The 15,063-nt window shown below is 41.4% G+C and overlaps 1 protein-coding gene across 5 annotated transcripts in view; it reads right to left on the reverse strand.

Moving 5' to 3' along the window:
- DYRK1A (dual specificity tyrosine phosphorylation regulated kinase 1A) overlaps window positions 1-15,063 on the reverse strand; it is a 145,581-nt gene that overhangs the window by 107,066 nt on the left and 23,452 nt on the right. The gene's annotated exons all lie outside the window — the stretch shown is intronic.

Below are 15,063 nucleotides of genomic sequence, written 5' to 3' on the forward strand. Positions count from 1 at the left end.
AATGTTAGTAAACCAGGTGGGCAAAATAAGGACTATGGAAGCAAGAGGACAAGGACATGAGTGTTAATTACATTCTCTACTTTTACGTATGTTTGAGGTTTTTAATAACTAAAAAAAAGTTTTAATAAAATCAGTGATGTATGAAATACGTTCAGAAATACAATTTTTTAAACTATCAAATAAACGACAAAAGAAGCTAACTAAAAAAAATTTAAAGATGTGATATTGTAAAAAAAAAAAAAAAAAGATGTGATATTGTAAGACAAGACTTACAAACATACCATGACTAAGCAAAATCTGCTTTTTTTATTCTTTTGTTTCTCTTTGGGGAGAGAAGATAGAGGTTAAAACTGCTTGGGAAATTATTTTACATAAATGTTTTATATAAATCACTAACAAAGATTTACCTAAATAAACTGATTCCTATAAATTTTTCACTGGGACATTTGCGATAATAAATGTATAGCTGTGATATGGAAATTCAGGGAGCTGGGGTAAAATTCCCTTTAGGGTGTCACTGGCTAGCTCCGTGAGATCAATGAAGCACAAACTTCCTAGTGCCGAAGTCCACAAGACAGATAGATCCCCCCACTAGTTTTAGCAGCTAACATTCTCCAGCCACTCTTGGAGGGGGGAAAAAAAATTTGAACATTTCAACAACTTGCCCCAAAATTTCCTCTTGCTGCCCAAGTCATAACAGATGTCTGATCTTCCTACTTTTTCACATTACAAAGAGTAACACATATTTTGTGGCAGCTAATACAGATGAATTATACAGTAACACTGAATTTAGTGTCAGACTGAAAGCAAGAGGTCTTCAGTTTCATTTAATCCAAATCAATCCTTTAGTAGATGTGGAAACTCAGGTCTAGAGGTTATGTGCCTTACTTAAGAGGATTTGAAAGTAAAACCAACACCAAAAAAATCAGATTATCAAATCAATGATAAAAGCAAAATAATATTTACCATTTTAGTTGAGCATTCAAACTCCACTGCTACATAGAAATATGGGCAAATATGTATCTGCACAACATAAGCATACTTATTTTTATTTTCATATAAATGAAAATACACAGGACAATGTCCAAAAAGATAACTACATGCGTTCAGCAGCCGTAGCTATCTTCAGGACAATGGGACAGAGATGGTGGCTGGGTAGAAGTCAAAAGAGGGACCACCATACACAGAAGTGCCATCATTTATGCCTACTGAAAAAAACGAAAAGTAATTTTAAATACCTGCATACAAATAAGATCCTAAAAATCAGATGATGTCAAGACATGATTAGTTTCAAATTTATCATTCATTTCTTCAACAAATGTGTGCTGAGAACTGGAAATGTATAGGTGAGAGTTACCGTCACTGTGACTGCCCTCAGGGAGCTCACAGTCCAACATGGGAACAGGCAAAATCACACCAACACCTAACTACAACGCATGCTCACATGATGAGAGAGTGATTCTGAGGGAAAGGACAGACTGCCAAGAGGAGATCAATGAGAGGAATCCATTTGAGGAAGGGGGTATCAGAAACAATTTTTCCAAGAAACTGGCAGATGAGACCAGGATTTGTAGTCTTTATATGCGTAAGGCTTCTGAAGTTCACAATTCTTTCAATTTCTAGAGCCATGTAAGAGACAGGGTGAGAAAACTCAGAACTTCTGAGAAAGTAACAGGTGAACAGGGATCTGGGAGTACGAAGGCCATTCAGCCCAGAGTGTGAAAGACAAAAATATCAGTGACCAGACGTCTCCACATAATGTAGCAAGTCTCATGGGTGGGGTGAACTGACTCTGACTTGCTCCCTGTAGTTAAAGAGGACAGGACTAAAGCCAAGAGTAAGGAGAATACTGCAGAAGGACAAGTGGCAAACAAGGGCAAGAAGGCAGGCACCGAGTCACGGAAGAGCTATGTCGACTGCCAGCCCCCGTCACTGCACCCGCAGAGCCTGCGGCCCGCAGCATTGGCCTGGGTGGCCCCAATTCCAACACCAGGTGGGAAGCAGGGTACCGTTACTCCAGAGCCCGCCCCTCTGGCCTGACCTTCACCCAGAGGTTCACAGCATTGTTTAAAACTGCCTGTTCCATAAAATAGAATCAGAGAAACAGAATTTTAAAAGAAAACTACCTCTTCACTTTTTTTTTTCTTGCCCTGGTTCTCTGGGAACAACTCTGCAACATGGTGGAGGGAAGCAAAAATCCAAGCAAAGAATAGGAGGTCCTATGGAGATGTGAAGGTCAAGATTAGACTTTCAAGCAGCTGAAGCACCTTGAATCTTTGGGGGACAGGGCAACAGAGAGAGGAGAGCTATGCAGAAAGGGGTCTCCAAAAGTCTGCAGAGAGACCCAAAAAGAGCAGAATGTCCATGGGCCAGGTGAGTCTACCCAAAACTAAGCACAGAGGGACTAAGAGGCTGAGGGAAGAACAGAAATGAGCAGGCAGGGAGAGACTGGAGTCACAGTGGGGAGAATTCTTTAACGGAGATTTACTGTGTTAACGTGACTGAGCCCCGAGGTGCCCAGACAAGTAATTGGTCAAACATTATTCTGGGTGTGTCTGGAAGGCTGTTTCTGGATAAGATTAACATTTGAATCTGCAAACTGACTGCTCTGATAGGGGTGGTTCTCCTCCAGTTGGGTGAGAAGAGAAGAAAGAGGCCCTTCCATAGCTAAGAGAGCGCTCCTGTCCAACTGCACTGGGCTAAGACTTCAATGCTTTTCCTGCCTTTGGACTCAAACAGAAACATCAGCTCTAAAATTTTGAGCCTGCTGGCCTTCTGACTAGAACTTAAATCACCACCTTACGGGTCTCAGGCCTTCAGACTCTGACTAGAACTACACCATCGGCTCTCTGTGTCTCCAACTTGCCAACTGCAGAGTCGGGGACTTCTGAGCCTTTATAATCACAAGAGCCAAGAAGAGACATGGGTTCAATCCCTGGATCAAGAAGATCCCCTGAAGCAAGAAATAGCAATATTCTTACCACTCCAGTGTTCTTGCCTGGAGAATTCCATGAACAGAGTCGTCTGGTTGACTATAGTCCATGGGGTCACAGAGAGTCGGACACAGCTAAGCACTTGAGCACACAGCACACAATAAAATACAAATCCAAACATAAACCCCAGGTGACCAACCAGCCGTGCAGAACTAACACTGACATTCTTAGAAAGAAAACAGTATTCAATCAAAAATTAGTAAACAAGAAACAAAAAATGTGATCCACAGTCAAGGGGATAAAAGAGGCAACAGAACACCAACTCAAGGTTGGAGGAGATGTTACATTTGGCAGAAAACAACTTTACAGCAGCAACTTTACAACTCTGCATTTTATACGAAGAATTAGAAGAAAATATGTTCCAAAACTTCAGGAACTTTGCTCTTTAATGTGTGAACAGAGTATCTCAGCAGAAAAATTGAAACTACAAAAAAAAAAAAAAGAAAAATCACAGGAGACAGTGAGAAAATAGTAGAAAAACATTTGAAGAAATCATGGCTAAAATCTCTCAAATTATAATTACACCCAGACATGTCACAGGCAAACAGACCAAATACAAAAAGAAAAATCTTAAAAGTGGCCAGAGAAAAAAGTATAGACAGAGAAGAACAAAATAGTAATTACAACTAACATCTCATTGGAAACAATGGAAGCCAGAAGACAGTGGAACACCACCATTAATGTGCTCAGTGACAACTTACCACCAATGTGGAATTCTATACCCAGCTAAAATAAACTTAAAGCACCAAGGCGCAATAAACAGACAATTCTTTGCCAGCAGACCCGAACTACAAAAACCACTGAAGAATGTTCTTCAGGATGAGGGGAAATGATACTGGATCGAAACAGAAATCTATACAAGAAATGAAGAATGCCAGAAATGGTAAATAAGTAGGTAAATTTTCAAAATGAGTAGTTTTTCTTTCCTGTACTTAAGACTATTGTTTAAAACAAAACCTGTAAATGGCAGCTTAAAATGTGCTTGACGCTAAAATCACAAGATTGCAACATATGCAGGAATAACACGTGGTAGGAGTAAGAAAACATGGCAACAACCGCACCAAGGGGGAGGCAGGCAAACAGCCCGACAGTGTTTACGGTCGCCACATTTGGGAAATGGGGAATGGGAGGTGCAAAGTGTCATCAAGATGTGAACTCCCCTCAATACACAGAACACCTTCAGAAGTTCCTGTGAAGCTCATGCACAGTAACTACAAACACACAGAGAAACCCTTCATCCCAAGAGAAACTCAGTGGGTAAACAACCAAATTTCACACCCAAGGAATGAGAAATAATAAAACCATCTGAAAAAAACTTCCAAATATGTATCTTGAGATGCTTAGAAAAAAGAGTCAATTTTTTATTAAGGGTGACCAAAAAATCAGGCAGGTTCAAGAAAGAACCAAGTATTAAAAGTAATACACACAATAATACATGTATGTTCACGGCTGGCTCACAGATGGCTCACGACAGAAAAACACTGCGCTGGTACTTTCCAGTCTACGTCTGACACCTTTTCTTTTTAAACAACACTGTTTACTCTATGTTCATCTTATTCAAAATGACCAGTCCAAAATTAGCTAAAAGAAGGTATAACATAATTAAAAAATATACTCCAACTGCAACACATTTTCAAGTTTGATACAAACTAGCAATTTTAGGAAAAGTGTAATCATAGTGTATTTGTCACTATTCTCCTACAACCTGCACCTTCTCACAAAGTCATTAAAATTCCTACATTGCTAAAATGTGTTTTAATAATTTGTATCATTTTCCTAATACTCATTTTTAACAAATCCTGATAAAAATTATTACTGTTGGATTGAGCCAGACCCATAACCTCCACTCTTAAGAGACTAGTAGCTCAAGAACCACTGTTATAAATGACATGTGAGGTACTAAAATTTGGGGCAATGCCTCCCAATTTGAATACCAAATTTGAAAATCAAGCTAACATTGAAAAGGTGCATAATACACTATGAATTTCTACTCTAATGGGAAATATACTTACAAATATCTAAAAGTTACTATTTCAAAAACAACCTTCTTCTACTCTTCCATATAAGGTGGAGGTTTAGTCACTAAGTCATATCCAACTCTTGAGGCTCCTCTGTCCACACAATTTTTGCTCTTCTGTCCAAAAATCTGCTGCAATCTATCAAGCTAAAAAAGGTCACTCTCCAAAAAAAAAATCCACATCCTAATCTCTGGAACCTACAGATGCAATCATATTTTGAAATAGGTCTTTACAGATGTGACTAGGGTTCAGTTAAGGATCCTGAAATGAGATGATCCGGGTGGGTCCTAAATGCCTTTACAAGTGTCCATATGACAGAGCACTGGACAGGTACCTGACACCAGAAGAGAAGGTAGTGAGACCACTGAGGCAGAGCTCAGAGTGATGCAGCCACAAGCCAAAGAATGCTGGCAGCCACCAGAAGCTAGAAGAGACAAGGCATAGAGTGTCTCTTAAGAGATGCCCCTGCACCGACCAACACTTCAATTTCAGCTCAGGGGTACTGATTTCAAGGTTTCTGGCTTCCCCAACAATCAAAGCATAGATTTGTTGTTTTAAATCACTAAGTTTGTAGTGATTTTTTACAGAAGCCACAGGAAACTAATCCAAAGAGATAAAGACCAATCTTAAACTATGTACACTTACAAACATCACCTATGAAAAATGCTTCAGTCTGTATTTGTATTCTTGGAGGATGTGGGAAAGTATGCTTAATTTAATATCAACATTTCATCTGGAATGATTTGCAATCTTAACTGCTTTTCTGTGAGTTCCTTCATGCTTTAAAAAGACATAACCATTGGAAGACATAGAATGTAAAATCCCCACCACTTTCATGCTCAGTGAAACCCAATACGGAGCTATCCAATCTGGAAAACTTTAAGAAAGCTTTCACACAGGTTCTATCACACACAGCAACTGTTAAAATGCCAAACTTTCACTGTCAATGACATGAGGGCAGAAACTGTATTTGTGGCTTTTCACTACTTTATCCCTAACTTTTGGTACATCATCAAATGAATCAGACTGTGTTGTATTTCCTGTCAAAATTTCCTACTACTGCGTGTTTTTCACACCACTCTTCCCCCTTTCTCTACCCTGCAGCTTCATCATGAACCCTCGGGTCTCTATCCATAATATCTCAATGGGTTAAGCAGCAACCATGCCCTTGTGAAAGCCAAGGCACACCTAATATGCTGAAAAGAAGGAATAGTCTGACGTCCTGGGTAGTCGTTTCACCAAGAAAAAAGCCATTTACTTCAACTTCTATGTACAAGCCGGATTTGGGTCTAACATTACCAAATGCTTCTCAATTTAGGTCAGTTGGTAAAGAATCCGCCTGTGATGTAGGAGATCCCAGTTCGATTCCTGGGTAAGGAAGATCCCCTGGAGGCGGGAAAGGCGACCCACTCCAGTATTTCGGGCTGGAGAATTCCATGGACTGTACAGTCCACGGGGTCGCAAAGAGTTGGACACAACTGTGTGACTTTCACTTTCTTTCTTTTACTAACTGCTTCTAGGTTTTAAGATCCCATACTCTTTCCACAAAGGACATTGCCCCCTCTCAACCACAGAACTGCTGCAGCTGATTAAGGAGATCTGTGTATGTGCCTGGCATAAGGTTTGCATCATCAAATTTAGTTCTGCTCCCCTTTACTTCAGAGAAGGGGCCACCTCCTTAAACTTCACAAGCTTCTCTATCATGTTACCTTCCTCACAAGGTCCAGACAATCGCAAAACAGCGAGAGAGCAGAGTGTCCCAGTCCCTGACAGAGACTGTCCCTCTGGGGTAGAAAGAAAAAGGGAAGTCCCTCCTTCTGTCTCAACCTGTGCTCTTCACCTTACATGACTTCTCCCATCTTCTGAACCTGAACATCGCATTCAGAACCTGCCTTGTAACAGTTGTAGAATACATCCCTTAAAAAGAAAATTCTCTTAAAAATGGTACTGTGATTTAATAGTCTTGTCTTCTCTACCAGGTTGTAATTTCATTACAGACAGAGACTGTATCACATTCAAGGCCAAAGAACAAAGCAGTTTCCCACACAGATGACACTGAAGATGTATTTAACTGAAGTCATCAAGTTGATATATGGTAACTTAACACGATGTTGAAACGAAAGTATGTAAATTATTTGGTTTGTGCTACACTGGTACTTATGCTGAGCAGCTAACTTTTCCAGAATCTCTGTTCAATTAGGCAAGGATCAAGAAGTCTAGATTTCTATCTTATAGTAATTTCCCAGCTTACTTCTAAATGGATATATGAGCACTTAACCTTATTTACCAAATAAATTAGCACAATACCTGGCATAGACTTAAAAATGCCACCTAACATTTCTGATAATGTTAATTTATGAAGCAATTTTAAGTACAACTTGTGTAATGTTCTCTGAACCCTACACAAAACCCGGTAGATATATAATTTTGCACTTTCACATGAGGCAACTGAGGTGTAGACTATCCAAAGCAGTGGTTCTCATACCACTGACATCTGCATCAGAATCACCCTCAGGGGATGGTTAAAAATTCAGCTTCAGACACAGAACCATCAGAACCTCCAGAGGGTAGGGCCAGAACCTGTATTTTGAACAAAGGGCCCCAGGCAATTTTCACACATGGCCAAATTTACAAACTTATAAGAATTCAGAGCCCACGAGGTTTGATGGCATTTAAGAAAGAGCTTCGTTCTGCTGGGCTCGTTTACCGAAGTGAACTAGGTGCCACTCCTCTGGGAAAGAGATGTCACTTGTGACAGAATGTGCACCTAAGTGTTTCCAGTAACACAGAATGCAGCGAAGATTAAACAACTCTTTACCTGGCTTGTATTTTGAGGAGACAAAGGTATAATCAGTTAGAGCTGGTTAGTTTTATGTCTATAAAATTATGTCAATAATTTCAGAACATGCCTTTCAATATACTGAGCATTTTAATCCAAATGCCAAAATAATTTACTTCCTCTTTGTGTTAACCGTAAGATTTTTGCTAAACAAAAACATTCAGTAAAAAGCTTCCCCCAAAAGGATACTATGAAAGCTAAACGGTTTCCTCCACACTATCTGTAGCAGAGACAAGACAGTCATCTCCTTCCTCCATAATTATCGTCAAACACACAACTGCCCTGTTGGGTTCCCCTTTCCAACTTCCGCGGCAGCTGGGTATGGCCATATGAGCAAGTTTTCACAGAAGGAGTGTGAGAGAAAGCATGGGTTGACACTTCTGGTCTTTTAAGACAAAGAGCAAACGCTGCTCTGTCTCTTTACCTTCCTCAGAGTTGGTGCAAGGATAACAGAGATGAGGCCCGTCCCCAGGGTACCCTGAAGGATCAGGGAAGAAGAAATCCCTGTCTCTGAATGACCCACTGGGGCCTCACCGCCGCCGACCCAGCAGTTCACCTCGAGAGGATTCTGTGTTCTCAGAGCCATGGAAGTGCTCCCAGTTACAGCAGCCTGACTGTGGACCCGAACACACTGCTCCTTGCATGGCAACGAGAACCCATTCCCTCTGAATGACGACATCAGCTGAGGGCATTTCTAAGGTCTTTGACAATAAAATGTTGCAAGCTGAAAGGCTCTTAAAAGATCGTCTATGAAAGTCTAGAGGTTAAGAATCATGGTACGTAGGAGGAACACTGGACCCAGGCCTCCTAACTTTCCAGGTCACCTTCCATTCAACATTATGCTAAGATTAGATTCTAAAATCAGAAAAGAGAACGACACTTTAAAAAAAATAAACTTTGGGTTAATTTTATTGAGTCAACAAATAACCTACCCCAGCATCTGCCGGTTGCCAAACAATGTGTTTTCAGGTGAATGCAGATTTACAGAGACCTTTAGATTTCTGGCTGTACTACACCTTTAACTTTCCTGAGCCTGGACAAATTCCACAGAAAACAAAACCAGGACCAAGACATTAACACTACTCTGAAAGACCTAGAAATACATCAACATAAATTTTCTTTACAAAAGGTGATATATTAGAAACTGCTCTTCTCCTTCTCCCACTTTGTGTGTGTTAGTCACTCAAGCTGTGTCTGAATTCTTCGCAACCCGTGGACTGTAGCCCAACCAGGCTCCCATGGAATTCTCCAGGCAGGAATACTGGAGTGGGCTGCCATTCCCTTGTCCAGGGGATCTTCCTGATCCAGGGGTCGAACCCGGGTCTCCTACATTGTAGGCAGATTATCTAACCGACTGAGCCCCTTCCCCCACTGTTGCCCCAAACTGCCCTTTCACTCATACCCCTCGCAAAGCGAGGCAAGCAGCAAACCCGAGTAGGGGTGTCCGGCCCACACTCTTCCTGCCCAGAGAACAGGGGCACTGGGCGCCACCTTCACCCCACCCTAACCCCCAGGGCCTGCCGCGCACAGGACACAGAGACATGGGACCAGGCCTGGCTCCCAGGAGGGACAGGAGCACGTCCTTTCCTGGGCTACAAGGGATCCTGGTGAGCTGGGTGTGAACCAGCCGAAGAACAGGAGATTTTGCTAATGTAAAGCTGAAGGGTTTCCGAGACCAGAGCAGAGTCCGTTCTCACAATGTTTTGTCTGCCTGGATGCAAAATCACCATGGAGTAAAACGCTTTCACCAACCCTTGAGAATTTTAAAGGAAAATCTATTTGGCATAGGTAAAACCTTAGTATTAAAAAAACAATCTCCAAATCACACACTAAGGTTTTCCATGATGGGGCTGGTGGCTCAGGTGCGGTGGGACAGGTACTAAGTCAGAATTACTCTTACAGAACAATGGTTCTCAACCTTCTTTCCTTCACTCCCATCCCCAGGAGGAAAGCTTTATTTAAATTAAATTTCTCCCTAACAAGAGGAATTAAAATTTGTGGAATAAGGTTTATTAGTCAGGTAGGGTTGAATTATGGAGGGTCACAAAACACTGTAGTACCTAAGATTTTTTTTCACTTCCCCATGCCCAAAAACAATTTTTCCCCCTTGGGGAGTGATATGGCCCCTTTGAAGAATGCAGCTGCAAAACCTAAAAATGGGATCCTCAAACTACACATCACCCAGACCCCTTCTCAGACATTTGGAAATGCCAAGTCTGGGGTTAGACCCAAAAACTTGCATTTCTTTCTTTCCAGAGGACTCTGATATATTTGGTCAATGAGCCACAAGGAGCCACCCAATGTGACAAATTTCTATCATCACACTCAAACCCAGTTAACAGGATGACCTCAACATGGAATCAAGATAAGAACTAGTTAAATGAAATGAATATTCTGGGCATTAAGGATAGATCTATTTGGAGGCAGAAAAAAAAAAAAAAAGATCCTGAGCTGCCATTACAGAAGATATAGTTATCTGTCTCTTCTTTCTCCTGTACAAAGGACAATCACAGGGTTCCTGAAGAAACATCTGAGATATTTTATGGACTGCAACACGTGGCCCCAAAGGACGTTCACATCACTTATTTCACAAAGTACGGTACTCTGGGTTTTTATCTCGTGTTCTGGTACTCTAACTCAGGTGTGACTTGGAGTTGAGTAAGCCATAAAGGACTCCATTGTCTCGTCAATCTCCAAATTTCCATCATTATAAACCCTACCAAAATCATCAATCTGCAGTTTAACTGAATACAACAAATTACAGCTATCCGAATGCAGTTACAGCAAAAAAGGCAAACAATCAGATCACACTGCATTATAAAATGGATAAACTGGTCAGATTAGATAATAAAAAACAGAACAGAAAAGTGGCCTTTTTCTACCTCAGACAGATACTTTCTGAAGTTCATGTCCCTTGGTGGTCCCAAAAAACCACTTTTGCGCAGTGTCCACACCTTATACTGTCTCCTCTGCTTGAATCTGGGCTGTCCTGTGACTTGCTTTTGACCTACAGAATCTGGTAAAGATGACACTAAGCCAGTTTCAGGCATAAGAAGTATTAAGATAGCCCAGTGGCTTCTGCTGTTGACACCACCAGAAGCCAGTCGCCACCACAAATGAAGTTCAACCACCCCAAGACCATGCCGTGAGAAGGCCCACAGCAATCACACCAAAAGATTACCTGAGGAAGATGTCTTGGACACCACACGGGCTGGAATCCGCCATCTGGGACTTTCCAGTCCCAGGAGACACCATGTGGAGTGGAGGCGAGGCCTGCCCAAATTGGAGAATTGCGAGCAAAGAAGAGCACTGGTTGTTTTAAGCCTCGGAGTTTTGACATGGTTCACTAAGTAAATACAGATAACCTCAATATTTTGTATGCAAACAAACATGGAAGAAAAGTTACAATGCACCTGTTTGCAAGATGTTTGAAGGTAAACACTCCACATCTGAAAATAATTCACTGTCTTGAACTTGGAAAAAAAGGCTGGTAAATTCTTACATCTTATTTTGTATCAGCACGCTTCTTTAACGAATAACTCAGAACTCCTACCAGATGGTTAATACTGAGGAGAGAAACGGGTCAAGACTCCATCTCCAGGCTAAAGACCTATACACATCCACACACAAAATAGCTTATTAAACTTCAGTTAAGAAGCTGCCTATAGATAATCTCTTTGAGAATATACCCTCCTGGTTAAGAATACTGAGTGGAGCTTTTTAAACTGATCTGTATCCTCGCACAGAGGCAGTAATGAGAACGAAAGAGAACTGTTATCTGACAGTAGAAAAGGACAACCATGCATAAGTCTTTATATTATGGGTTCAAACACTTACTGAGAAATATTAAGATACACTCTGTGCCAGGCATCCTGGACACCAGAAAAAGAAAAAAAAAAAAAAATCCCTGCCCACTGCTGCTCAATCTAGCCAAGGCCCCAAATGCAAATAATGATTTATAAATGCTACTGATACTTTTGAACTGTGGTGCTGGAAAAGACTCCTAAGAGTCCTTGGACTGGCAAAGAGATCCAACAAGTCCATCCTAAAGGAAATCAGTCCTGAATATTCATTGGAAGGACTGATGCTGAAGCTGAAACTCCAATACTTTGGCCACCTGATATGAAGAGCTGACTCATTTGAAAAGACCCTGATGCTGGGAAAGATCGAAGGCAGGAGGAGAAGGGGACCCCAGAGGATGAGATGGTTGGATGGCATCACCAACTGACAGACATGAGTTTGAGCAAGCTCCGGGAGTTGGTGTTGGACAGGGAGGCCTGGCGTGCTGCAGTCCAAGGGGTCGCAAAGAGTCCGACACGACTGAGCAACTAAACTGAGAGTAAAACTGTGCACAGTGCAAACTGAAGAAGGAACCAGTGAGAACACAGAAGACAGAGCTATTCTTCCTACCCCATTCCTGCGCCCTTCCAGGAGAGTTAGGAAAGGCTAAAGGAGAGGACATCTGAGATGAGCAACTGAGGTTATGAAGACTTTCCCCAAAACCCACCCCACAAGGGCTGGAATTCAAACATTCTAACATCAGCTCTCCTGAGGGCACATGTGCCTGCTTTATTCCCCAAGTGTCTTGAATATCTAAATCAGGGCCTGTCACATAACAAGGTACGCAAACATGTTAAATTTTACTCCGATAATTAGACCTTGGACATTTCACTCAGCATCATTTCTTAAAGATGAGTAATGGCTTACAGAGCTGCTTTGAGAATTAAATGAGATACTATACAATAGTGTTTGGAAAATGAAAATAGGCAATAAAAAGCCCATGTGGTATTATTATATTAGAGGAAGTAGCATTTGAGTATTTGATGCTTCAAGTGCCTACTATGCCAAGCTCTGGGCTCTACAGAAAACCTAGTAAAAAGCAGCACAGACAACGCGCCTCAAAGGAAGACAGAGAGGAAAAGAAGCAGAAAGCAAATCTCGTGTGGGGAAACGAAGGCCAGTGAGAAGAGCTGTGAAGTGGAGCAAATACAGTGGGGCTGCAGAAAAAGAGTGCGAAGATGAGCTGAGGTCAACCACAAAGAGGACCTGAATACTCTAATAAACTTGGCCTTCGCTGCTTAGAAACGAGTCATGGACAGTTACAGGCTGCGGAGAGACAGCACAATCGGGGTGAGAGCAGGCATAGGAGCTGGAAGGCAGGGCTGGGAGTGCAGAGAGATAAAGACCAAAAAAATCTGAAAAAAGGGATATTACAGCTTCAGTAAGTACAAATATGATAATCCATGCATTTACAATTATTCTCACAAAGCTCCACTGAAAATTAAAGCCACCTAAAATCAGTAAAAAAGTCAAAGGTAATAATAATAATAGAAGAAAGTAATGGTCAAATTTTTAGATAATGAAAAATCATGGACAGTGGTAGTAGACTTAGGAGAATGATGGAAGGCACACAATTAAGTGTCTACACCTGGAGATACCAATGAAAATGGTCAATGTACCCTGAAACCTGGAAGGGCTTATCAGGACACACACATATTCTCTATGTCCAGAGACCTGGGGAGCACCCACACCCTAAAAGCAATGAGTATACCTAATGATCAGATTTCGGTCTCTAAATACCATTCTCCAGGAAAAGAAACCAGCGCCCCAGGCAGAGTTCTCATGCTTGACATCAAATACATGACCCATAAAAGAAAAATTTAATATAAACTGGACTCTGTCAAAATTCAGACTTTTTGCTCTGAAAAAAAATAAATAAAGACTCTGTAAAGAGGATGAAAAAACAAGGAATAGACAGGGAGAATCACATATCCAACAAAGACCTTGTATCCAGAACACATAAAGAACTCTCATAACTCAAGTTAAAATTTTTTTTAAAAAAAACGGATATGAGAGTTGGACTATAAAGAAAGCTGAGCACCGAAGAATTGATGCTTTTGAACTGTGGTGCTGGAGAAGACTCTTGAGAGTCCCTTGGACTGCAAGGAGATCCAACCAGTTAGTCCTAAAGGAAATCAGTCCTGGGTGTTCACTGGAAGGACTGATGCTGAAGCTGAAACTGCAATACTTTGGCCACCTGATGCAAAGAGCTGCCTCACTAGAAAAGACCCTGATGCTGGGAACGACTGAGGGCAGGAGGAGAAGGAGACGACAGAGGATGAGATGGTTGGATGGCATCACCGACTCGATGAACATGGGTGTGGGTAAACTCCAGGAGTGGGTGATGGACAGGGAGGCCTGGCGTGCTACAGTTCATAGGGTCGCAAAGAGTCGGACGTGACTGAGTGACTGAACTGAACTGAATCAGAAAATGGACGAAAGACAGGAACAGATATTTCACCAAAGAGGAGCTAGAGATAGCAAACAAGCAAATGAAAAGATGCTGAACATCCTTAGCTATTAAGAAAATGCAAATTGAAACAACAGTAGGGTACCACCACACCTACTAATACAGCTAAATTTTTAAAAAAGGGTGATAATACCAAATGGCAGGGAGGATGCTGAGAAACTGGACTCCTCATATAGTGCTGGTGAGAATATACAGGGTACACACATTATGGGGAAACAGTCTGGGGGTCGCCTAGAAAACTAAACACACGCTCAGCATGTGACCCAGCAATCACACTCCAACTCCCACCCCCTATAATGCAAAACAATGTTTACACAAAAATCTGTTCAAACATTCAAAGCAGTTTTATTCATAATATCATGTAAAATACTCGAAACAATCCAAATGTCCTTCAATAGTTGAATGGTTTAACAAACTTGGTACAAGCATACAACGGAACACGACTCAGGAATAAGAAAGAATTAACTATTGATTTACACAACACTAAATGGATCTCAAGGCATTACACTTCGTGAAAAAGGTTGATTTTAACAAGGTTACATACTGTATGTATGATTCCACTCATGTAACACACTGAAGTGACAACACTACACACGTGGAGAACAAACAGAGCGGTGGAGGGCGCTGGGGCACAGAAAGGCGGCAAGGAGCGTTCCCAAGTGAGAGAACAGCTCTCTTATCCTGACTGTGGGACTAGCTACCCAAATCTACACATGGAACAGAGAAGTTACAACAGACTATGCTCACACACACAAATGCAAGTATAAAAACTAGAGAAATGAGGAGTGCAGTTACCAGAAATATACCAGATATATCAAATACCCAGATTTTGATACTGTGCTAAGGCTACACAAAATTCCACCAAAGGAAGCTGACCGGGCTACACCAGACTTTATACCATCC

The sequence above is a fragment of the Cervus elaphus genome, chromosome 19 (genome assembly GCF_910594005.1).
Source record: "Cervus elaphus chromosome 19, mCerEla1.1, whole genome shotgun sequence".
In the NCBI taxonomy this organism is placed as follows: Eukaryota; Metazoa; Chordata; class Mammalia; order Artiodactyla; family Cervidae; genus Cervus; species Cervus elaphus.